At 41.7% G+C, this 25,392-nt stretch overlaps 10 non-coding genes across 10 annotated transcripts; 3 read left to right on the forward strand and 7 right to left on the reverse strand.

Annotated features, from left to right (window-relative positions):
* Positions 1-11,382: 11,382 nt before the first annotated feature.
* trnae-uuc (transfer RNA glutamic acid (anticodon UUC)) lies at positions 11,383-11,454 on the reverse strand. Its single transcript has one exon. It is a non-coding gene; the product is annotated as a tRNA-Glu (tRNA).
* Positions 11,455-12,097: 643 nt separating this feature from the next.
* On the reverse strand, positions 12,098-12,179 carry trnal-aag (transfer RNA leucine (anticodon AAG)). Its single transcript has one exon. It is a non-coding gene; the product is annotated as a tRNA-Leu (tRNA).
* Positions 12,180-12,318: 139 nt separating this feature from the next.
* trnad-guc (transfer RNA aspartic acid (anticodon GUC)) lies at positions 12,319-12,390 on the forward strand. Its single transcript has one exon. It is a non-coding gene; the product is annotated as a tRNA-Asp (tRNA).
* Positions 12,391-13,796: 1,406 nt separating this feature from the next.
* trnae-uuc (transfer RNA glutamic acid (anticodon UUC)) lies at positions 13,797-13,868 on the reverse strand. The gene has a single exon. It is a non-coding gene; the product is annotated as a tRNA-Glu (tRNA).
* Positions 13,869-14,511: 643 nt separating this feature from the next.
* Positions 14,512-14,593, reverse strand: trnal-aag (transfer RNA leucine (anticodon AAG)). The gene has a single exon. It is a non-coding gene; the product is annotated as a tRNA-Leu (tRNA).
* Positions 14,594-14,732: 139 nt separating this feature from the next.
* Positions 14,733-14,804, forward strand: trnad-guc (transfer RNA aspartic acid (anticodon GUC)). The gene has a single exon. It is a non-coding gene; the product is annotated as a tRNA-Asp (tRNA).
* A 2,121-nt stretch (positions 14,805-16,925) lies between these two features.
* Positions 16,926-17,007, reverse strand: trnal-aag (transfer RNA leucine (anticodon AAG)). The gene has a single exon. It is a non-coding gene; the product is annotated as a tRNA-Leu (tRNA).
* Positions 17,008-17,146: 139 nt separating this feature from the next.
* trnad-guc (transfer RNA aspartic acid (anticodon GUC)) lies at positions 17,147-17,218 on the forward strand. Its single transcript has one exon. It is a non-coding gene; the product is annotated as a tRNA-Asp (tRNA).
* Positions 17,219-18,624: 1,406 nt separating this feature from the next.
* Positions 18,625-18,696, reverse strand: trnae-uuc (transfer RNA glutamic acid (anticodon UUC)). Its single transcript has one exon. It is a non-coding gene; the product is annotated as a tRNA-Glu (tRNA).
* A 653-nt stretch (positions 18,697-19,349) lies between these two features.
* trnal-gag (transfer RNA leucine (anticodon GAG)) lies at positions 19,350-19,431 on the reverse strand. The gene has a single exon. It is a non-coding gene; the product is annotated as a tRNA-Leu (tRNA).
* Between the last annotated feature and the right edge of the window lie 5,961 nt (positions 19,432-25,392).

Raw genomic sequence — 25,392 nt, forward strand, 5'->3', positions numbered from 1 at the left:
ATGTCATCTGATCAGCATCTGACCAGCAATTTGACAGTTTAAATGTTTACGATCGTCGCACACCGAAGCTTGAGAATGTCATCTGATCAGCATCTGACCAGCCATTTGACAGTTTAAATGTTTACGATCGTTTGAAACAACTTCCAGACCCCACGAAAACATATTTAAACGATTGGGAGGAACTAATTAGGTTAAGGTTAACCATATGTTTGACCCTGCTTCGATGTATTGATGGCTGGGAATGTTACGTGGGAAGATGTGGACACGCACAAACGCACGCACATACACACACGCACACACACATACACACACACACACACACACACCATTACCTTTGCTTTACCACGTAATTAGACAATGGTTTAACTCCATTTAAGCATTTAAACGTTAAAAGCATTGCACGTGTACGACGTTGTAATACTTTTCTTTTTTTTACCAGCAGATGACGACGAAGTGAAAGACGAAGAACTTTGTTTGATCGATCCTACAAAGTTGGAAGATGATTATAAAGGTGTGTTTAACCCTTCGAATTATTTAATATTATGTGTATTCATTATTTTGTTTCATAGAGGAATTGCCTTAAGATCCTAACGCGATCGTTTTAACACAATCGCAGTCTGGTGAGTCAAATGATTCTCATTTTACAAGAAAAAAACATGCGGTATACAATACATATATACATATATTTACTTACAGATTTTCCGTTTGCATCTCCGGCTCGCTGGTCTCCCTTAACGCTGTCGGGTCCGTCAACGGCCGTCGAAGAGACTCGGCCATTCCAGGCAGAGGAGAAGGCTTGATTCCGCCAAAGACTCCAGACATCGAAACCTTGGTCCGGGACAATATGATCGAAAACAACGGCGAATGTCCGACATGCCCCCTGCCGTAAGTTTTTCTTGCTTTCTGTAAGCTTTTTAAGATTCTCCGCGGTCTTAAAGAACTCCTCTCACTCCTCTGTCTTCCGCTCAAATGAATTTCGCGCCTAAGGGGAATGGGCGGGGACTGATTCCGGAGGTGGGCGGTTGTTTCCAGCAAGCAACCTTCTGGTGTGCATTAGCGCCACCTACTGAAATGGAGTGTGGACCAAGATGGATCCCTACTCTATATTCTTTTATTTAACCCAATGTGTTTTAAATACGTGTATAATGCTTTATATCCTATGTGTTGTGAATTCCATCCTACTATATCTTCCAAGGAACCCAAAGAAATGTTACCACACCTCCCGCTTTATTTATTCTGTAGATTGCCTGAACTATTTCATAAACTAAATCTTGTCTTGTTTCTGATGCTATGTTTTTTTTTTATGCTCATCAATGCACTGCTGGAGTCCGAGCACACAACTACTTTCCTTGCTTTGTTTTCCTCTATCCAGTTAACTGCCTTATAAATTGCTACCAATTCCCCCGTAAAAACAGATAGTTTATCACTGATTATTTTATTTAATACTATGTTTCCTTGTGGGATAACTGCTGCAGCTTCTACCTTACTTTTTATAGTTTTTGATGCATCCGTATATATATCATATCTCAATCTATTTTTCTATCTGGTAACTATTTAAATTTCTATTCTTTAGTTATTGCGTGTTTTCTTTTGGGTTATCAAACATCCACGGTGGTATTGCAGGAATTGGTACTGTAGGACTAACTTTAATATTGTCAATTTTAACTTTATTACATATGTCTCCTATAATCCACCCAAAACTATTATTTTTTTTCTCTTTTTCTTGGCAGTTTGGTAGCACTGGACAAGTGGGATATCCTTGCTTGGATCCTTTTAAAGTTGCCCGATAAACTGCTGAAAGTTGATCTCTCCTCTTGTACAAAGGTTTTTCGTTCATTTTTACTTGTAATACTGCCACTAGGGTTGATGTAGTAGCTCCACAACATAACCTTAAAGCCTGTGACTGGATCCAGTCTATTTTCCCAAGTCATGTTTTTGAAGCAGATTGGTAAATAATGCATCCGTAATCAATAACAGATGGAATTAAAGTGATATATATACATATATTGTTTTCAACGTCAACCTATCAGCCCCCCAATCATTACCCCTCAAAGCCCTCATTATATTTAACACCTTTTTACTTTTCCCCCTATTTTTAATTTTCCTGAAGGGACACTCCTGAACGAATAAATAAAGTACTATCTGATCTAATCTAATCAAATCTATTTTGCTGATGTGGGTTGACTAGTTCATATTTTTATCAAACCATATTCCTAAATATTTAAATACTTGTACCTCTTCTATATTTTCACCGTAGAGTTTTTATTTGGAGCTTGTTTTGTACTTTTCTCTTTGTAAAATGTATGACTTTTGTCTTTCCAACAGAGAATCTTAAACCCCAAGCCGTTCCCCAGTCTTGAACATTATTTACCACTTTGTTAGTTTTTTGATTATTTATTTTAACTCTAAATAATATACTAGTCTTTCATTAATCTTTTTTTTTTCATTACTTTCCCCAAATTTGAGGTCAATGCTATCGGCCTATAATTTCCTGCCTCTTCCGGGTCTTACCCTGACTTGCATATTGGAATTATTACCGCTAATTTTCCCCTCTGCCGGTCATTCTCCTTCTTCATATAACCTGTCATATCATTTCAAGACCACTTCTTTGACGATGCTACCTAAGTTTTTGATCATTTGATAACCCACTAGGTCTTTCCCCGGTGACGTATTTTTAACCTAATTTCAAAATTCGAACCATTTCATTCAAAGAAAATGTCATATCCATAGTGTTGGTAAAGCTATTATCGTTGTCTTCCATCATTTCCCCAATATTTAAACTCATCGTTTCTTCTCTCTTTTGTTTTTCTACATTTCTCAAATTATCATTACTGTGCACTTTAACAAATGTTTTTGCTAAAGGTTCTGCTGTTTCTTTACCCGTGACTACATCTTCTTTAATAAATGTGGCACATCATCCTCTTTACCCATCATTCCTATCTTTACGAATCGTTATATATCCTTTTATTATAAAGTTTAATTTTGGCTTCAGCCATGTTTCTTGAATACAAATTATATGTGGATTAGTTTTCATATTTTTAATATATCCTTTTAATTCATGTTCGGTTGCTATCAAACTTCTGGCATTCCACCGGACAATTAACAGGGTGTTGGAATGTGGTAACATGACTCCGTCACGTCTACTCTCTGTAGTACAGCTTGCACCCGGCCCCAAGATAGTTCTTTCAACAACTTTGCTGCTGCTTTGACAATTATTTTGATCTTCTCAGTCTTATTTCTAGCCTGTACTGTACAGTTTATTACGTAAGCCAGGAATACAACTAGTTTGTCCGTGGAAATTCCTGTATTTGTTGCCTCTTGTTTTTTTTTTTCTTGAACTATTCACACTTCTTTTCTTTTCTACACTTTCTTGATTTCTCACTATAAATGCCTCTGCGTATGTAATATTTCTTTCAACTTTGATTTGTTGTACTTCTGTTGCCTGTTTCATGATGTATGGCTTTTGATTATTTCTTTTTTCAATCTACAATTCCAATAAATAACACGTATTTCCAGATTACTTATAACTTTTTCAAAATAAAATGTAATTCCTGAATAAGATAATTGTATCGAATCCAATGGATTGTCTGGTCCTAAAACCTCTTTGTAATGTTTGTTTGATTCCTCAAAAATACGACACAGTCTAATTTGAAAAACATATGTGCCTCGTCGGCTGTAGTAAAAAAAACAACAACCCATGCCTCCTCGGTCTAACCTCTCCCAGCCCCTTTTCTGCCGTGTCAAAGATGGATCAGAGACCACCTTTGCCCCTAACCCCCACTTCTTCTCCACTACCAAGAGAACAGTAATTAATCCGAGCTGAGTTTTTTAAAATATTCCAACATGACTTTTTACTTTCATTTTGTATCAAAGCTGAGTTGTGCTCTCTGGTTTATTTTGCAAATGAACATGATCATGTACAAGACTCGCCTACCCACAATGCACTGCAGCCCAACGCTCCTGGTCGGATGTTTGTATCGGGGTTCATGGAGAGATGCGGTAAAGAGTGGTAGCCAAGACACACGGTCACACACGGTCACACTCGGCAATTATTTTGACCTGGGGAACAGATATAAAGGAAAAAATGGGGCCGGGATATCAGATTTTCAGGTACAAAAAACTTCACAATGACACAAAATAAACACAACAGTTAAACCTCACACTAAAAGCAAGACATTTACTTGTACGTTCAAAAGACAGAATAGAACAAGACAAGACATGCAATGCCATCTACAAAATGTTATGTAAATGTTAGTCATTACGCATGTGGCTATGGTTTTGATGTATTTGTTACAGACATGTTTACGTCAAGTAACATCACATGGTTCCATTTGCACCTTTCAACAAATCTGAAAAGGAATATTAAGAAGTAAAACTTATATTTAATCCTACCTCTTCTCCGAGCACACAGTGACTGTACATACGGGTCGAAAAATGTTTGTGGAGTTTTAAGGCAAATACAACTTCTTAAAGTACAAACGTATTTACAATCAATATTAAATGTTCCTTTCCCCCCAAAAAACAAGACACACAAAACGAAAAAGAAAGAAAAATAATAAATCAATCAATAAAATGCATCAGTCAAATAGTACAGGCAACTTCGTTAACATGGAGCCACAGACAATTTCATTCAAAAAGTCCCAATTGCTAACATAAAGATACAACAACAAATAAAAGCAAAGAAGGCCTAGTGGTTAATTACACCAACAGACAAAGTATTAAAAATGTCGGTCCAATAACTGCACAAGGGTGGGCAGAGCCAAAACATGTGTAGCAAGTAAGCTGGAGACTGTTGACACTGAAATAAGGCTATATGTGGCACAGATACAAGATTTATAAACTCTACTTAAAGCCCCACTTAAGAACTTTCAGTTTTGGTTTATATTGGCCGCACCAGTGAACCAAAGCGATGGCGTTTTCCCAAAAGGAAAACCACATTTACCATGAGGACTAGCGCATATAGCGTCAAACTGACACGATAATGCCACAATGATTCTGTATTACTGAACTTTCCACAGTAGGAACCTACATCCATTTTCTACCGCTTATTCCCTTTTGGGGATGTGGGGGGCGCTGGCGCCTATCTCAGCTACAATCGGGCGGAAGGAGGTGTACACCCTGGACAAGTCGCCACCTCATTGCAGGGTCAACATAGATAGACAGACAACATTCACACCAACCTACATATTTTACTCAAACCTTATATTTGCAGTTTGAAGTCACTGCATTGTTTTTTCCTTGTACAGTTCTTTTGAGTTTGTTGCATGGTTGGTCAGTGTGGAACTGCGATGTATCGCGCTGGTGGGTATTTATTGCTACCACACAAATTTCCAGTAGCTAAAATTAGCATTATTATTCTGATTTGAGCATTGAAAGTCACTTACTAGCATTGGTCTAAAATCTCACGTCTTTGACCTCACACAAGCTAGTGAAAGTCGTGCCATTGTTGATCCTTGATTGTCCCTCCCTTTTTCTTTTTTTTTGTCTCCTCAGAAAAAAATTTGGTAACTTTGTTTGTTTTATAACTTGTGCCAGGATAGCAGTAATTGCACAAAGGCATTCTTCTTCTTTAAGTTTTCTGACAGCACGTAGGCGTTCGCATCAACTTTCGTCTTTTTAACAAATGGGTAAAGGGGGATGATGTATGCCGTATAACTAATTGGCACATTTAATATTTAATAATAATGAATATTGTAAAATTCTACAATTTTGTTATTTAAAGGGGAAAACCCGATACAAAAGATACATAACAGTTGTTTACTGGCTAAAAATAAAATTATCCTGAAAAAAAATCACATTCATTTTTAGATTTAATCATACTGTACAATATCCTTAAAACATGTCATTGTGAAATAATTGATAATATTGTACATTGTACATTTTACTCCTCGTTTCATATTCAAAGTGAAAACATTTAAATGATCAGTTTGCCATTTAAAGTGAGATCCGTACAATTAGGTCAGGGCTTCTCAAACTTTTTTTTTCTGTCATCCCCACTTTAGACTAAGGAGTTAGTTTTCAAGGCCCACCTACCCCCATCGCCCCAACAAAACGCTAATGCCAAGCTCAACATTTTCAAATTTATTGAACATCATGTGTGGTCTCGAGGTGTCTCTTTAATTTGTTGGGTCTCATGCTGTCTGCTGCTAGCGGTTTTAGACACAGAACACACAGGGGTCTCTCCTCTGCCCCCACCACCGCTGCCGTGAATCCAAGAGAAAGACACCCTTCGCCATATTTTCTTTTAGGTTGACTTTTTGGTTGATTAGACCCGTCATATTTTTGTTTCTCTGCAGACCTTTGAGGTGCGAGTTGCAAATTTATCCATTTTGTGTGATTGTGGTCCGCACATTAGCCTGCTACCCATCCGCGCGAATGTTTGTTCCTCTTAGCCCCGCCTGCAAAAGTTACTGTTGCTATATCTGTCAAACTTTCGCTCCTACCGAGAAATTTAAAGCCTACAGGAAAAATAAGTAATTTACATTTATTTATACGGCGGATTTCACAAACAGAATCACAAAGTGATTTACAGTGTGTATAGAAAATGAAAGCATGGTAAAAAAAAAAAAAAAAAAAAAATTTAAGTGAAATTTCCTCCCGTTCCTCGCGCCCCACCTGTCATGTCTCTATTCCCCACACTTTGAGAAATGCTGAATTAGGTCAACATTTTTCGACCCGTATGTACAGTCACCGTGTGCTCGGAGAAGAGGTAGGATTAAATATAAGTTTTACTTCTTAATATTCCTTTTCAGATTTGTTGAAAGGTGCAAATGGAACCATGTGATGTTACTTGACGTAAACATGTCTGTAACAAATACATTAAAACCATAGCCACATGCGTAATGACTAACATTTACATAACATTTTGTAGATGGCATTGCATGTCTTGTCTTGTTCTATTCTGTCTTTTGAACGTACAAGTAAATGTCTTGTTTTTAGTGTGAGGTTTAACTGTTGTGTTTATTTTGTGTCATTGTGAAGTTTTTTGTACCTGAAAATCAGATATCCCGGCCCCCCAGACACATTTTTTCCTCTAAATCTGCTCCCCAGGTCAAAATAATTGCCGAGTGTGACCGTGTGTGACCGTGTGTGACCGTGTGTCTTGGCTACCACTCTTTACCGCATCTCTCCATGAACCCCGATACAAACATCCGACCAGGAGCGTTGGGCTGCAGTGCATTGTGGGTAGGTGAGTCTTGTACATGATCATGTTCATTTGCAAAATAAACCAGAGAGCACAACTCAGCTTTGATACAAAATGAAAGTAAAAAGTCATGTTGGAATATTTTAAAAAACTCAGCTCGGATTAATTACTGTTCTCTTGGTAGTGAAGAAGAAGTGGGGGTTAGGGGCAAGGGTGGTCTTTGATCCATCTTTGACACGGCAGAAAAGGGGCTGGGAGAGGTTAGACCGAGGAGGCATGGGTTTTTTTTTTTTTTACTACAGCCGACGAGGCACATATGTTTTTCAAATTAGACTGTGTCGTATTTTGGGGGAATCAAACAAACATTACAAAGAGGTTTTAGGACCAGACAATCCATTGGATTCGATACAATTATCTTATTCAGGAATTACATTTTTTTTTTAAAAGTTATCAGTAATCTGGAAATACGTGTTATTTATTGGAATTGTAGATTGAAAAAAGAAATAATCAAAAGCCATACATCATGAAACAGGCAGCAAAAGTACAACAAATCAAAGTTGAAATAAATATTACATACGCAGAGGCACTTAAAGTGAGAAATCAAGAAAGTGTAGAAAAGAACAGAAGTGTGAATAGTTCAAGAAATAAAAAAAACAAGAGGCAACAAATACAGGAATTTCCACGGACAAACTAATAGATTGAGATTTGATATATACGGATGCATCAAAAACTATAAAAAAAATTAAAGGTAAGAGCTGCAGCAGTTATCACACAAGGAAACATAGTATTAAATAAAATAATCAGTGATAAACTATCTGTTTTTACGGGGGAATTGGTAGCAATTTATATGGCAGTTAACTGGATAGAGGAAAACAAAGCAAGGAAAGTAGTTGTGTGATCGGACTCCAGCAGTGCATTGATGAGCATAAAAAAACATAGCATCAGAAACAAGACAAGATTTAGTTTATGAAATAGTTCAGGCAATCTATAGAATAAATAAAGCGGGAGGTGTGGTAACATGTCTTTGGGTTCCTTGGAAGATATAGTAGGATGGAATTCACAACACATAGGATACAAAGCATTATACACGTATTTAAAAAACATTGGGTTAAATAAAAGAATATAGAGTAGGGATCCATCTTGTTCCACACTCCATTTCAGTAGGTGACGCTAATGCACACCAGAAGGTTGCTTGCCGGAAACAACCGCCCACCTCCGGAATCAGTCCCCGCCCATTCCCCTTAGGCGCGAAATTCATTTGAGCGGAAGACAGAGGAGTGAGAGGAGTTCTTTAAAACCGCGGAGAATCTTAAAAAGCTTACAGAAAGCAAGAAAAACTTACGGCGGGGGCATGTCGGACATTCGCCGTTGTTTTCGATGATATTGTCCCGGACCAAGGTTTCGATGTCTGGGTTCTTTGGCGCAATCAAGCCTTCTCCTCTGCCTGGAATGGCCGACTCTCTTCGACGCCCGTTGACGGACCCGCCAGCGTTAACGGGGACCAGCGAGCCGGAGATAAAAATGGAAAATCTGTAAGTAAATATATGTATATATGTATTGTATACCGCATGCTTTTTTTCTTGTAAAATGAGAATCATTTGACTCACCAGACTGCGATTGTGTTAAAACGATCACGTTAGGATCTTACGGCAATTCCTCTATGAAACAAAATAATGAATACACATAATATTAAATAATTCGTAGGTTTAAACACACCTTGATAATCTTCTTCCAACTTTGTAAGATCGTTTAAACAAAGTGCTTCGTCTTTCACTTCGTCGTCATCGACTGGTAAAAAAAAAAAAAAGTATTACAACGTCGTACACGTGCAATGCTTTTAACGTTTAAATGCTTAAAAGGAGTTAAACCATTGTCTAATAACGTGGTAAAGCAGAGGTAATGGTGTGTGTGTGTGTGTGTGTGCGTGTGTGTGCGTTTGTGCGTGCGTGTGTGCGTGTCCACATCTTCCCACGTAACATTCCCAGACATCAATACATCGAAGCAGGGTCAAACATATGGTTAACCTTAACCTAATTAGTTCTTCCCAATCGTTTAAATATGTTTTCGTGAGGTCTGGAAGTTGTTTCAAACGATCGTAAACATTTATACTGTCAAATGGCTGGTCAGATGCTGATCAGATGACATTCTCAAGCTTCCTTAAAACCTGACCTCAACCTGAACCCTCCTTTGTTCCCTCTTAAACAATCCCTCTCCAGGTCTTAAACCCACCCTCTTCCTGGTTAAATCACTCCCTCTTCAGCTCTTAAACCCACCCCCTTCGGGTCTTAAACCCACCCTCTTCCTGGTTAAACTCCACCCTTTTCCTGGTTAAATCACTCCCTCTTCAGGTCTTAAACCCACCCTCTTCCTGGTTAAAACTCCACCCCCTTCCTGGTTAAATAACCCCCTCTTCAGGTCTTAACTCCACCCTCTTCCTGGTTAAACTCCACCCTCTTCCTGGTTAAACCACTCCCACTTCAGGTCTTAACTCCACCCTCTTCCTGGTTAAAACTCCACCCTCTTCCTGGTTAAAACTCTGCCCTCTTCCTGGTTAACCCACTCCCACCTCAGGTCTTAACTCCACCCTCGTCCGGGGTAAGCCACAGCCACTTGACCTTTGACCCTTGAACTTGACCTTTGAACTTGACCCCTCATAAATCATTGATTTATGACCCCCCATAAATAATTTTTTGACAGAAGGTGTCCCCTTAAATTATCTCTGATGTTTGCTTGTCCCCTGGAAAACACCATGTTATGCAGTCCTTGTTAGTATAGTGGACAGTATCTCTGCCTGTCACGCGGGAGACCAGGGTTCAATTCCCTGACGGGGAGATGGTTCAGGTACCTCTAATTTTCTTCAATTACATTCTTGTTGAAATTTGAGAAGTGACCAAAGTATCATTCTCCGATTTTTGTGATGTGTGGACTCGGCGTTGCTGCACAGCCCTATAGAAATCAAACACAGTATTTTACTAATGTTTGTTCCACCCTTCTAAATTAGGACGCAAAAGGAAGTCTTCAAAAAGGGAAAATCGTTTGTCAGAGTCAATGCGTCAAATAAAAGGTTAGGTATGCAGGAGCTGACGACCTCGACATAGCATTAGAAAAATCAACCTTGGTAGAATTAGAAAAGTCCTTAGGCGAAGCCCTGTATGGTCTTATTTACTACAACACGTCTAACCACCGATGAGCAAACACTGACAACAGTTTAATTACACATATACACATACACCAATGGTTAGCCTAAAGTCAGATGGTACGGAAAACAGCTTGAATACAACCACAGAAAGTCTATGTTGGTCACCTTCAAATATCATATTGAGAAAGTTAAAGCTAAGGTTGGATTTGGAAACAGCATCCTAAAAAACTGTACAATACCAGCCGGGGAACCTATTCTGCCACTATCCGAGCAACTGAACTCGCCTTATGAATCAAAACAGCCAAAAGTGCCTCATGTCATGTTGCAATCACGTTGAGTCATCTTGCCGAAATCAATCCTGGCCTAAACACTGCCTGCGAGGCTCTAACTGGGTGTTTGAAATCAATTAGAACCTACAATCTCTATCTGCTGTTAGGCATTGATCCTCCGTATTATCTGACGTCAGAGTAAAAGTTCAAACAAGAAACTGACCCTCGTCTCGCTCTGTTTGACCGAGAACCTGCAACGAAGAGATTAAAATCAAGGCAAATTTCCTCCATCCTGGACAAGCCCTGACTGACAGCCATCACCGCAACAGGTTGGCCCTCTGCTAAAGCCGCAGGGAAAATGCCTCACACAACTAAACAAATCTCTTCTGCCCGGCTCCAAAGAAGTGTGGCGTTTTCGTCCTGCCTAAATCGCCCAAGATCTGAGAAACGGAACGTTGCAAGGTATCCGTGAACAAATGAGGCTATGAGGATGTTCCACAGCATGTTAGTGTGGAGGAGTGCAGATGATGTGTCATTTGTTAGTCTGCTCTCTCCTGCCTGTGCAATTCAACCAACAAGATCTGGATGCCGTCAGTGACTCGGCTCGGGTGTGGGGTGAACTGGAAAGGTGTCGTGCCATGGAACTCGAAGAGAACAAGAAAGAGGAAAGCTGGGAATCTCAGGCACCTTTTTTTGGCCAAATTGGAGCAATGTCCACATTGCCTTTATGGAAAATGTCAACGATAATGCTTTGTATATCATGAGCATAAAACATGGAAGTCACATAAGTTATATAGAAATTGCCTGCTATGAGAACGGAATGGATAGCTTTCCCTGACCGGGAATCGAACCCGGGCCGCGGCAGTGAAAGCGCCGAATCCTAGCCACTAGACCACCAGGGAACTGATCATTTGTTCAGACACTTGTCTCATGCATGGTTTCTTGACAAATGTGTGAAGCACCCATTGCATTCATGTACCATGTCAGAAATGTGAATTGTATTTTTTGAACCGGGGTAACTTCTGTGTCTCAGTGAAGTGATAACCACTACACTATGGAAACTGCTGCATGAATTTGGACTTGGATGTGTAAAAATTGTACAATAGTAACAATAACGAACAGACTCTCTTTCCTCATGTCTTCTTAGTGTAGTCCGTGTTGAGGATAAGGTTGTTGTTTCTACACAATGTCACCAGACAGGCTAACTCCCTCCTGTAAGTCGCTCTGTGCCGGCCAGTGATACATCCTATCACTGCGGTGTCATCAGAATACAGAAACAGATAAAAGTGGACTGAATGTCTTAAGTAGGGGCGGTGATCTTCAAACAACATGTTGATAAACACACAACCACGTCCACCTTTTAGCTTTTCCAGAGGCTGCTGGCGGGCCTTAAAACTGTGCTGGTTGTGTTTTTTTCTCATTGCATACCTGCCATGGAAAACTCCAAAGCTAACGTTTGGGCCCTATTTTTGAAAGCTTTCCAAATGAGGCCAAGCGTCTTATTGCCTCAGTCAGGGAAGATACAAATACGTTACCAGCAAAAGATGGCAGTGGTGGTATTTGAACCCACGCCTCCCGAGAGACTGGAGCCTTAATCCAGCGCCTTAGACCGCTCGGCCACACTACCCTTATTCCCAGCTTTCCGAGGATCAAATTGTCGGCATTATGAGATAGCAGAAATATGACATGGCAACACTTTGGCTGCGGTGTGGCAGGCAAAAGCCAAGGAATTTTGCTTGTCCCCTGGAAAACACTATGTCAAGCAGTCCTCGTTAGTATAGTGGACAGTATCTCCGCCTGTCACGCGGAAGACCAGGGTTCGATACCCTGACGGGGAGATGGTTTAGGTACCTCAAATTTTCTTCAGTTACCATCTTGTTGAAATTTGAGAAGTGACCAAAGTATCATTCTCCGAATGTTGTGATGTGTGGACTCGGCGTTGCTGCACAGCCCTATAGAAATCAAACACAGTATTTTACTAATGTTTTTTCCACCCTTCTAAATTAGGACGCAAAAGCAAGTCTTCAAAAAGGGAAAATCGTTTGTCAGAGTCAATGCGTCAAATAAAAGGTTAGGGATGCAGCAGCTGACGACCTCGACATAGCATTAGAAAAATCAACCTTGGTAGAATTAGAAAAGTCCTTAGGCGAAGCCCTATATGGTCTTATTTACTACAACACATCTAACCACCGATGAGCAAACACTGACAACAGTTTAATTACACATATACAAATACACCAATGGTTAGCCTGAAGTCAGATGGTACGGAAAACAGCTTGAATACAACCACAGACAGTCTATGTTGGTCACCTTCAAATATCATATTGAGAAAGTTAAAGTTAAGGTTGGATTTGGAAACAGCATCCTAAAAAACTGTACAATACCAGCCGGGGAACATATTCTGCCACTATCCGAGCAACTGAACTCGCCTTATGAATCAAAACAGCCAAAAGTGCCTCATGTCATGTTGCAATCACGTTGAGTCATCTTGCCGAAATCAATCCTGGCCTAAACACTGCCTGCGAGGCTCTAACTGGGTGTTTGAAATCAATTAGAACCTACAATCTCTATCTGCTGTTAGGCATTGATCCTCCGTATTATCTGACGTCAGAGGAAAAGTTCAAACAAGAAACTGACCCTCGTCTCGCTCTGTTTGACCGAGAACCTGCAACGAAGAGATTAAAATCAAGGCAAATTTCCTCCATCCTGGACAAGCCCTGACTGACAGCCATCACCGCAACAGGTTGGCCCTCTGCTAAAGCCGCAGGGAAAATGCCTCACACAACTAAACAAATCTCTTCTGCCCGGCTCCAAAGAAGTGTGGCGTTTTCGTCCTGCCTAAATCGCCCAAGATCTGAGAAACGGAACGTTGCAAGGTATCCGTGAACAAATGAGGCTATGAGGATGTTCCACAGCATGTTAGTGTGGAGGAGTGCAGATGATGTGTCATTTGTTAGTCTGCTCTCTCCTGCCTGTGCAATTCAACCAACAAGATCTGGATGCCGTCAGTGACTCGGCTCGGGTGTGGGGTGAACTGGAAAGGTGTCGTGCCATGGAACTCGAAGAGAACAAGAAAGAGGAAAGCTGGGAATCTCAGGCACCTTTTTTTGGCCAAATTGGAGCAATGTCCACTTTGCCTTTATGGAAAATGTCAACGATAATGCTTTGTATATCATGAGCATAAAACATGGAAGTCACATAAGTTATATAGAAATTGCCTGCTATGAGAACGGAATGGATAGCTTTCCCTGACCGGGAATCGAACCCGGGCCGCGGCAGTGAAAGCGCCGAATCCTAGCCACTAGACCACCAGGGAACTGATCATTTGTTCAGACACTTGTCTCATGCATGGTTTCTTGACAAATGTGTGAAGCACCCATTGCATTCATGTACCATGTCAGAAATGTGAATTGTATTTTTTGAACCGGGGTAACTTCTGTGTCTCAGTGAAGTGATAACCACTACACTATGGAAACTGCTGCATGAATTTGGACTTGGATGTGTAAAAATTGTACAATAGTAACAATAACGAACAGACTCTCTTTCCTCATGTCTTCTTAGTGTAGTCCGTGTTGAGGATAAGGTTGTTGTTTCTACACAATGTCACCAGACAGGCTAACTCCCTCCTGTAAGTCGCTCTGTGCCGGCCAGTGATACATCCTATCACTGCGGTGTCATCAGAATACAGAAACAGATAAAAGTGGACTGAATGTCTTAAGTAGGGGCGGTGATCTTCAAACAACATGTTGATAAACACACAACCACGTCCACCTTTTAGCTTTTCCAGAGGCTGCTGGCGGGCCTTAAAACTGTGCTGGTTGTGTTTTTTTCTCATTGCATACCTGCCATGGAAAACTCCAAAGCTAACGTTTGGGCCCTATTTTTGAAAGCTTTCCAAATGAGGCCAAGCGTCTTATTGCCTCAGTCAGGGAAGATACAAATACGTTACCAGCAAAAGATGGCAGTGGTGGTATTTGAACCCATGCCTCCCGAGAGACTGGAGCCTTAATCCAGCGCCTTAGACCGCTCGGCCACACTACCCTTATTCCCAGCTTTCCGAGGATCAAATTGTCGGCATTATGAGATAGCAGAAATATGACATGGCAACACTTTGGCTGCGATGTGGCAGGCAAAAGCCAAGGAATTTTGCTTGTCCCCTGGAAAACACTATGTCAAGCAGTCCTCGTTAGTATAGTGGACAGTATCTCCGCCTGTCACGCGGAAGACCAGGGTTCGATTCCCTGACGGGGAGATGGTTTAGGTACCTCAAATTTTCTTCAGTTACCATCTTGTTGAAATTTGAGAAGTGACCAAAGTATCATTCTCCGAATGTTGTGATGTGTGGACTCGGCGTTGCTGCACAGCCCTATAGAAATCAAACACAGTATTTTACTAATGTTTTTTCCACCCTTCTAAATTAGGACGCAAAAGCAAGTCTTCAAAAAGGGAAAATCGTTTGTCAGAGTCAATGCGTCAAATAAAAGGTTAGGGATGCAGCAGCTGACGACCTCGACATAGCATTAGAAAAATCAACCTTGGTAGAATTAGAAAAGTCCTTAGGCGAAGCCCTATATGGTCTTATTTACTACAACACATCTAACCACCGATGAGCAAACACTGACAACAGTTTAATTACACATATACAAATACACCAATGGTTAGCCTGAAGTCAGATGGTACGGAAAACAGCTTGAATACAACCACAGACAGTCTATGTTGGTCACCTTCAAATATCATATTGAGAAAGTTAAAGTTAAGGTTGGATTTGGAAACAGCATCCTAAAAAACTGTACAATACCAGCCGGGGAACATATTCTGCCACTATCCGAGCAACTGAACTCGCCTTATGAATCAAAACAGCCAAAAGTGCCTCATGTCATGTTGCAATCACGTTGAGTCATCTTGCCGAAATCAATCCTGGCCTAAACACTGCCTGCGAGGCTCTAACTGGGTGTTTGAAATCAATTAGAACCTACAATCTCTATCTGCTGTTAGGCATTGATCCTCCGTATTATCTGACGTCAGAGGAAAAGTTCAAACAAGAAACTGACCCTCGTCTCGCTCTGTTTGACCGAGAACCTGCAACGAAGAGATTAAAATCAAGGCAAATTTCCTCCATCCTGGACAAGCCCTGACTGACAGCCATCACCGCAACAGGTTGGCCGTCTGCTAAAGCCGCAGGGAAAATGCCTCAGACAACTAAACAAATCTCTTCTGCCCGGCTCCAAAGAAGTGTGGCGTTTTCGTCCTGCCTAAATCGCCCAAGATCTGAGAAACGGAACGTTGCAAGGTATCCGTGAACAAATGAGGCTATGAGGATGTTCCACAGCATGTTAGTGTGGAGGAGTGCAGATGATGTGTCATTTTTTAGTCTGCTCTCTCCTGCCTGTGCAATTCAACCAACAAGATCTGGATGCCGTCAGTGACTCGGCTCGGGTGTGGGGTGAACTGGAAAGGTGTCGTGCCATGGAACTCGAAGAGAACAAGAAAGAGGAAAGCTGGGAATCTCAGGCACCTTTTTTTGGCCAAATTGGAGCAATGTCCACTTTGCCTTTATGGAAAATGTCAACGATAATGCTTTGTATATCATGAGCATAAAACATGGAAGTCACATAAGTTATATAGAAATTGCCTGCTATGAGAACGGAATGGATAGCTTTCCCTGACCGGGAATCGAACCCGGGCCGCCTCAGTGAAAGCGCCGAGTCCTAGCCACTAGACCACCAGGGAACTGATCATTTGTTCAGACACTTGTCTCATCCATGGTTTCTTGAAAAATGTGTGAAGCACCCATTGCATTCATGTACCATGTCAGAAATGTGAATTGTATTTTTTGAACCGGGGTAACTTCTGTGTCTCAGTGAAGTGATAACCACTACACTATGGAAACTGCTGCATGAATTTGGACTTGGATGTGTAAAAATTGTACAATAGTAACAATAACGAACAGACTCTCTTTCCTCATGTCTTCTTAGTGTAGTCCGTGTTGAGGATAAGGTTGTTGTTTCTACACAATGTCACCAGACAGGCTAACTCCCTCCTGTAAGTCGCTCTGTGCCGGCCAGTGATACATCCTATCACTGCGGTGTCATCAGAATACAGAAACAGATAAAAGTGGACTGAATGTCTTAAGTAGGGGCGGTGATCTTCAAACGACATGTTGATAAACACACAACCACGTCCACCTTTTAGCTTTTCCAGAGGCTGCTGGCGGGCCTTAAAACTGTGCTGGTTGTGTTTTTTTCTCATTGCATACTTGCCATGGAAAACTCCAAAGCTAACGTTTGGGCCCTATTTTTGAAAGCTTTCCAAATGAGGCCAAGCGTCTTATTGCCTCAGTCAGGGAAGATACAAATACGTTACCAGCAAAAGATGGCAGTGGTGGTATTTGAACCCACGCCTCCCGAGAGACTGGAGCCTTAATCCAGCGCCTTAGACCGCTCGGCCACACTACCCTTATTCCCAGCTTTCCGAGGATCAAATTGTCGGCATTATGAGATAGCAGAAATATGACATGGCAACACTTTGGCTGCGGTGTGGCAGGCAAAAGCCAAGGAATTTTGCTTGTCCCCTGGAAAACACTATGTCAAGCAGTCCTCGTTAGTATAGTGGACAGCATCTCCGCCTGTCACGCGGAAGACCAGGGTTCGATTCCCTGACGGGGAGATGGTTTAGGTACCTCAAATTTTCTTCAGTTACAATCTTGTTGAAATTTGAGAAGTGACCAAAGTATCATTCTCCGAATGTTGTGATGTGTGGACTCGGCGTTGCTGCACAGCCCTATAGAAATCAAACACAGTATTTTACTAATGTTTTTTCCACCCTTCTAAATTAGGACGCAAAAGCAAGTCTTCAAAAAGGGAAAATCGTTTGTCAGAGTCAATGCGTCAAATAAAAGGTTAGGGATGCAGCAGCTGACGACCTCGACATAGCATTAGAAAAATCAACCTTGGTAGAATTAGAAAAGTCCTTAGGCGAAGCCCTATATGGTCTTATTTACTACAACACATCTAACCACCGATGAGCAAACACTGACAACAGTTTAATTACACATATACAAATACACCAATGGTTAGCCTAAAGTCAGATGGTACGGAAAACAGCTTGAATACAACCACAGACAGTCTATGTTGGTCACCTTCAAATATCATATTGAGAAAGTTAAAGCTAAGGTTGGATTTGGAAACAGCATCCTAAAAAACTGTACAATACCAGCCGGGGAACATATTCTGCCACTATCCGAGCAACTGAACTCGCCCTATGAATCAGAACAGCCAAAAGTGCCTCATGTCATGTTGCAATCACGTTGAGTCATCTTGCCGAAATCAATCCTGGCCTAAACACTGCCTGCGAGGCTCTAACTGGGTGTTTGAAATCAATTAGAACTTACAATCTCTATCAGCTGTTAGGCATTGATCCTCCGTATTATCTGACGTCAGAGGAAAAGTTCAAACAAGAAACTGGCCCTTGTCTCGCTCTGTTTGACCGAGAACCTGCAACGAAGAGATTAAAATCAAGGCAAATTTCCTCCATCCTGGACAAGCCCCGACTGACAGCCATCACCGCAACAGGTTGGCCGTCTGCTAAAGCCGCAGGGAAAATGCCTCACACAACTAAACAAATACCTTCTGCCCGGCTCCAAAGAAGTGTGGCGTTTTGGTCCTGCCTAAATCGCCCAAGATCTGAGAAACGGAACGTTGCAAGGTATCCATGAAAAAACGAGGCTATGAGGATGTTCTACAGCATGTTAGTGTGGAGGAGTGCAGATGATGTGTCATTCGTTAGTCTGCTCTCTCCTGCCTGTGCAATTCAACCAACAAGATCTGGATGCCGTCAGTGACTCGGCTCGGGTGTGGGGTGAACTGGAAAGGTGTCGTGCCGTGGAACTGGAAGAGAACAAGAAAGAGGAAAGCTGGGCATCTCAGGCACCTTTTTTTGGCCAAATTGGAGCAATGTCCACATTGCCTTTATGTAAAATGTCAACGATAATGCTTTGTATATCATGAGCATTAAACATGGAAGTCACATAAGTTTTATAGAAATTTCCTGCTATGAGAACGGAATGGATAGCTTTCCCTGACCGGGAATCGAACCCGGGCCGCGGCGGTGAAAGCGCCGAATCCTAGCCACTAGACCACCAGGGAACTGATGATTTGTTCAGACACTTGTCTCCTGCATGATTTCTTGACAAATCTGTGAAGCACCCGTTGCATTCATATACTATGTCAGAAATGTGAATTGTATTATTTGAACCGGGGTAACTTCTGTGTCTCAGTGAAGTGATAACCACTACACTATGGAAACTGCTGCATGAATTTGGACTTGGATGTGTAAAAATTGTACAATAGTAACAGTAACGAACAGACTTTCTTTCCTCATGTCTTCTTTTGTCTTCTTAGTATAGTCCCTGTTGAGGATAAGGTTGTTGTTTCTACACAATGTCACCAGACAGGCTAACTCCCTCCTGTATGTCGCTCCGTGCCGGCCAGTGATACATCCTATCACTGCGGTGTCATCAAAATACAGAAGCAGATAAAAGTGGACTGAATGTCTTAAGTAGGGGCGGTGATCTTCAAACGACATGTGGATAAACACACAACCACGTCCACCTTTTAGCTTTTTCAGAGGCTGCTGGCGGGCCTTAAAACTGTGCTGGTTGTGTTTTTTTTTTATTGCATACCTGGCATGGAAAACTCCAAAGCTAACGTTCGGGCCCTATTTTTGAAAGCTTTCCAAATGAGGCCAAGAGTCTTATTGCCTCAGTCAGGGAAGATACAAATGCGTTACCAGCAAAAGATGGCAGCGGTGAGATTTGAACCCACGCCTCCCGAGAGACTGGAGCCTCAATCCAGCGCCTTAGACCGCTCGGCCACACTACCCTTATTCCCAGCTTTCCGAGGATCAAATTGTCGGCATTATGAGATAGCAAAAATATGACATGGCAACACTTTGGTTGCGGTGTGGCAGGCAAAAGCCAAGGATGTTAGAAAATTTAAGGGGACACCTTCTGTCAAAAAATGATTTATGGGGGGTTATAAATCAATAATTTATGAAGGGTCATAAATCAATGATTCATGAGGGGTCAAGTTCAAGGGTCAAAGGTCAAGGTCAAGTGGGTGTGGCTTACCCCGGAAGAGGGTAGAGTTAAGACCTGAGGTGGGAGTGGTTTAACCAGGAAGAAGGTGGAGTTTTAACCAGGAAGAGGGTGGAGTTTTAACCTGGAAGAGGGGGATTTAAGAACTGAAGAGGGAGTGATTTAACCAGGAAGAGAGTGGGTTTAAGACCTGAAGAGGGAGTGATTTAACCAGGAAGAGGGTGGAGATAAAACCTGAAGTGGGAGTGGTTAAACCAGGAAGAGGGTGGAGTTTTAACCAGGAAGAGGATGTAGTTAAGACCTGAAAAGGAATTGGTTCAACCAGGAAGAGGGTGGAGTCTTAACCAGGAAGAGGGTGACGTTAAGACCTGAAGAGGGAGGGATTTCACCAGGAAAAGGGTGGAGTTTTAACCAGGAAGAGGGTAGAGTTTTAACCAGGAAGAGGGTGGGTTTAAGACCTGAGGAGGTCGGGTTTAAGACCCGAGGAGGGAGTGATTCAACCAGGAAGAGGGTGGGTTTAAGACCTGGAGAGGGATTGGTTAAGAGGGAACAAAGGAGGGTTGAGGTCAGTTTTTAAGGAAGCTTGAGAATGTCATCTGATCAGCATCTGACCAGCCATTTGACAGTTTAAATGTTTATGATCGTTTGAAACAACTTCCAGACCTCACGAAAAAATATATTTAAACGATTGGGAGGAACTAATTAGGTTAAGGTTAACCATATGTTTGACCCTGCTTCGATGTATTGATGGCTGGGAATGTTCCGTGGGAAGATGTGGACATGCACACACGCACGCACACACGCACACACACACACACACACATAAACACACACACACACACACACACCATTACCTCTGCTTTACCATGTTATTAGACAATTGTTTAACTCCTTTTAAGCATTTAAACGTTAAAAGCATTGCACGTGTACGACGTTGTAATACTTTTCTTTTTTTTACCAGCCGATGACGACGAAGTGAAAGACGAAGGATTTTGTTTGATCGATCTTACAAAGTTGGAAGATGATTATCGAGGTGTGTTTAAACCTTCGAATTATTTAATATTATGTGTATTCATTATTTTGTGTCATAGAGGAATTGCCTTAAGATCCTAACGCGAACGTTTTAACACAATCGCAGTCTGGTGAGTCAAATGATTCTCATTTTACAAGAAAAAAACATGCGGTATACAATACATATATACATATATTTACTTACAGATTTTCCGTTTACATCTCCGGCTCGCTGGTCTCCCTTAACGCTGGCGGGTCCGTCAACGGCCGTCGAAGAGACTCGGCCATTCCAGGCAGAGGAGAAGGCTTGATTCCGCCAAAGACTCCAGACATCGAAACCTTGGTACGGGACAATATCATCGAAAACAACGGCGAATGTCCGACATGCCCCCGCCGTAAGTTTTTCTTGCTTTCTGTAAGCTTTTTAAGATTCTCTGCGGTTTTAAAGAACTCCTCTCACACCTCTGTCTTCCGCTCAAATGAATTTCGCGCCTAAGGGTAATGGGCGGGGACTGATTCCGGAGGTGGGCGGTTGTTTCCGGCAAGCAACCTTCTGGTGTGCATTAGCGCTACCTACTGAAATGGAGTGTGGACCAAGATGGATCCCTACTCTATATTCTTTTATATAACCCAATGTTTTTTAAATACGTGTATAATGCTTTATATCCTGTGTGTTATGAATTCCATCCTACTATATCTTCCAAGGAACCCAAAGAAATGTTACCACACCTCCCGCTTTATTTATTCTGTAGATTGCCTGAACTATTTCATTAACTAAATCTTGTCTTGTTTCTGATGCTATGTTTTTTTTTTATGCTCATCAATGCACTGCTGGAGTCCGAGCACACAACTACTTTCCTTGCTTTGTTTTCCTCTATCCAGTTAACTGCCGTATAAATTGCTACCAATTCCCCCGTAAAAACAGATAGTTTATCACTGATTATTTTATTTAATACTATGTTTCCTTGTGGGATAACTGCTGCAGCTCCTACCTTACTTTTTATAGTTTTTGATGCATCCGTATATATCATATCTTAATCTATTTTTCTATCTGATAACTATTTAAATTTCTATTCTTTAGTAATTGCATGTTTTCTTTTGGGTTATCAAACATCCACGGTGGTATTGCAGGAATTGGTACTGTAGGACTAACTTTAATATTGTCAATTTTAACTTTATTACATATGTCTCCTTTAATCCACCCAAAACTATTTTTTTTTTTCTCTTTTTCTTGGCAGTTTGGTACCACTGGACAAGTGGGATATCCTTGCTTGGATCCTTTTAAAGTTGCCCGATAAACTGCTGAGAGTTGATCTCTCCTCTTGTTCAAAGGTTTTTCGTTCATTTTTACTTGTAATACTGCCACTAGGGTTGATGTAGTAGCTCCACAACATAACCTTAAAGCCTGTGACTGGATCCAGTCTATTTTCCCAAGTCATGTTTTTGAAGCAGATTGGTAAATAATGCATCCGTAATCAATAACAGATGGAATTAAAGTGATATGTATATGTAACGGGTATAAAAAATACTTTATTTATTTGAGTGAAATTCCTGCTAAAATATGTACATTGTTTTGTAATGCAATGAGGTCCAATTGCGCCATCTGCTGGTACCTGAAAATCTGTAAATATGACCGGAAACCGGAAGCTATTAGCAGACTTCCTGCACTCTGCTAATGGTAAGACATGTTCCGATATTGCTCCGCAAAGTATTGTAAATTACACTAAAGCTAACGTAATATTCATTGTAAGATACACAGTTATTTAACAGTAGTTGAAATGCTATGTTGTGGAATCTTTGTTTTGAATTGGTTGTTGCTCACGTTAGATGTACTACTATTTTGCACTGAAGTCGATATTAGTTTTCCCCTATAGACATCGAAACCAGCAGAGGTGCTAACCACATATTGTGTGTATGTGCATTCTGATCACTCATTGCAGGTAATAATTGTTGCACTATTTGCGTGTTACGTGTCCGTACGTTCATGTTTAAGTTTGAATTGTCCGACATTTTGGCATGGACACAACGTGGTCTGTTATTTTCGCTAGTCGCCACCAGAGGGTGCTGAAAGTCCATTTAATGATTTTGTCATGTCGTGTCTTGTATTGTATTTTGTACTTTTCTATTTTCTATTTCATAAATATATAAAAAAGGAGGATGTTGGTTAAAAAACAAGTTAAAAATATATTGTATTGAATTGATTGTAATACCAGTGAAGATAAAAGCAAGTTAAAACCACTATACAATCACACAGAAAAAGTATACTGTTAAAAACCATTGTATTAAGTTACACCTGTAATTGTCTTTCATGTATTTGTAAAAATATGAAAATGTTATGTATTTGAGCAGACTTCCTGCACTCTGCTAATGACATCGAAACCAGCAGAGGTGCTAACCACATATTGTGTGTATGTGCATTCTGATCACTCATTGCAGCTACCAGTAAAGAACCACATCATCCAAACCAGCCTGTGTGTGGATTCTTGACGGGACGGGTACACAGCAGTTACATTGGTGCCGTGACCTGAGACTTCTATCGTCGAACCGGTGACCGTCCTGTCTACCACATCGCTCCATGAAGCCATCGGTTCACAGTATTTGTTTTCACAGTTTACAAGGGTAGCATGTATTGCAGTGAAGCTCATTATAGTGTGTCGCAGCGGTATGGATAATTTTATGTGGCATAGCAGTAACGTGTCACACAGACTGGTGATTTGTTTTATCATTTTGACTGTATTTGCCATTTTGTTATTGACGATTTCACAAAGTGGGGTGGACTGCACTGTTTTTTGGCAGACATTTTTGAAACATGTCTTTTCAGAGTAATCCACTTTTCCCAAAGTTTGGCACACCCATTCAAATTGGCAGAGGCAGGGGTATGCCTACTCCTATCCCATTTTCTTTTGACAGTCCTGCCCCAGGTGTTAGTTTACCCTCATTAGAGGCAGTGTCCAATCCTAGCGTACGAAATGCAGCAAACCAGCGCACTAGCTCTTTGCCTCAAGTCACATCTACACCAAATGCTGTTAGTGATGTCTCTGAGTGTGTAGCTGACCAGATGAGGACTGTTATTCAGGAGATAGGTCAACAGTTAGCTGATAGCATCATGTCGCGTATGCAGCCAAATAACGCAGTAACTCCTGATCCAACTTTCACACAGAATGTAACAAGCACACTGAGTCAGCCCAGCCATGCGTCTGATGTATCTCAGGTGCAGGTTGTCACACAAAGGAAGGTTAAGGAACCACCATCATTTGTAGGAGATGGGTCAGATTCAATTAAGGTGCATGAGTGGGAAGATCTGAAGAGAACATTCATTAAGAGGAGTAATGTTAAAGTCGAATAGCAGGCTGAGGAAATTCTTATGCATTTGAGAGGTAAAGCTAAAGATGTAGTGAAGTTTGGCATTAGGAACAGTAATATTGATATTCATGTTCAGCCTGATCTGATTTATGGTCTACTTAGAAAACACTTTAGCTGTACGAGGTACTCTTCTGTCCCCTTAGCTGATTTTTACTCGACTTTGCCTAGAGACCAGGAAGACCCTTATGACTACTGGCTGAGACTGAACAGGGCAGCTGACCTCGCCATTGACTGTCTGAGAGAGCAGGGCAAGACGCTGGACAACCCGGAAACAGAGGTGACTCGTATGTTTGTTAGGAACTGTCCCTGCAAAGACCTGGCACTCACTTTTAGATCCAAAGCAATCGACAAATGGTCAGCGTGTGAAGTACTGGAGGTGCTGAACGAGTACCATGCTGAGATGAGCTGCAAAGCAACCCCCCCAGTACACACTGACATCGCAGTACACGTAGCTCAGGTGAGCCATAGTCCAGCCCTTGACCGCAGTGGTCACATGCCACCTCAGACCCAGAGCCCTCAGTGTGTCCCCCTAGCGGAGGTGATGGCTCTGTTGGAAAAGGTTCTGCTGTGTGGAACCTCTAACCAGTCACAAGTGAGGAAGAGAGCTCCACCCAGGTGTCTTGCGAACAGAGTTGATGGGTTTACTAACATGCCATGCATTATTTGCCAAGATGACGGTCACAGTGCTTTCTCTCATTGCCGGGAGAAGAGGCTTTGCTTCAAGTGCTATGCTCCAGGCCATTCACGTCATGACTGTCCAGCGAGGAGGACTACTCCACAGCCTCAGGAAAACTGACCGATCTGCACACAGGGGAGGACAGTGCAGATCAGCTAATTGAACCTCCCACCAGTTATGAGAAGCCCGACATGCTTGATATTGAATCCCTCTATGAGTCGCACTGCAGTTACAGTGGCAGTACAGTAATCTCATCCAAGAAACTGATATTTCAGGGATCCCAGAGAATAACAGAGACTGATAGCCTGTTCTACACGCCTGTACTTGTAAAGAATGGCCCCACTTTCAAAGCACTGTTAGACAGCGGGTCGATGGCCTGTACAATAAGTGAGTCTGCTGTTGAGTCCCTGCTGCAGCAATGCCCTGACATGACGAAGGACAAAGCTGATGATTATGTCATTGTAGGCTGCGGCGGACACCGTGTTTCCCCCAAAGACATGTATAACCTTGATGTTACCGTTTACGGATGCAGGATGATCGTTCCGGTAATGGGTGTGCCTGGCCAGACAGAAGCAATGATCCTTGGCAGCAATGCTATCAAGCATATCCTAACTCAACTGAAGAGCACTGACGGCTACTGGAGGCTTGTTTCCTCGCCCGACAATGGTCAGACTGATGACCAGTGCCAATTCTTGT

The sequence above is a fragment of the Nerophis ophidion genome, unplaced genomic scaffold (genome assembly GCF_033978795.1).
Source record: "Nerophis ophidion isolate RoL-2023_Sa unplaced genomic scaffold, RoL_Noph_v1.0 HiC_scaffold_130, whole genome shotgun sequence".
Taxonomy (NCBI): domain Eukaryota; kingdom Metazoa; phylum Chordata; class Actinopteri; order Syngnathiformes; family Syngnathidae; genus Nerophis; species Nerophis ophidion.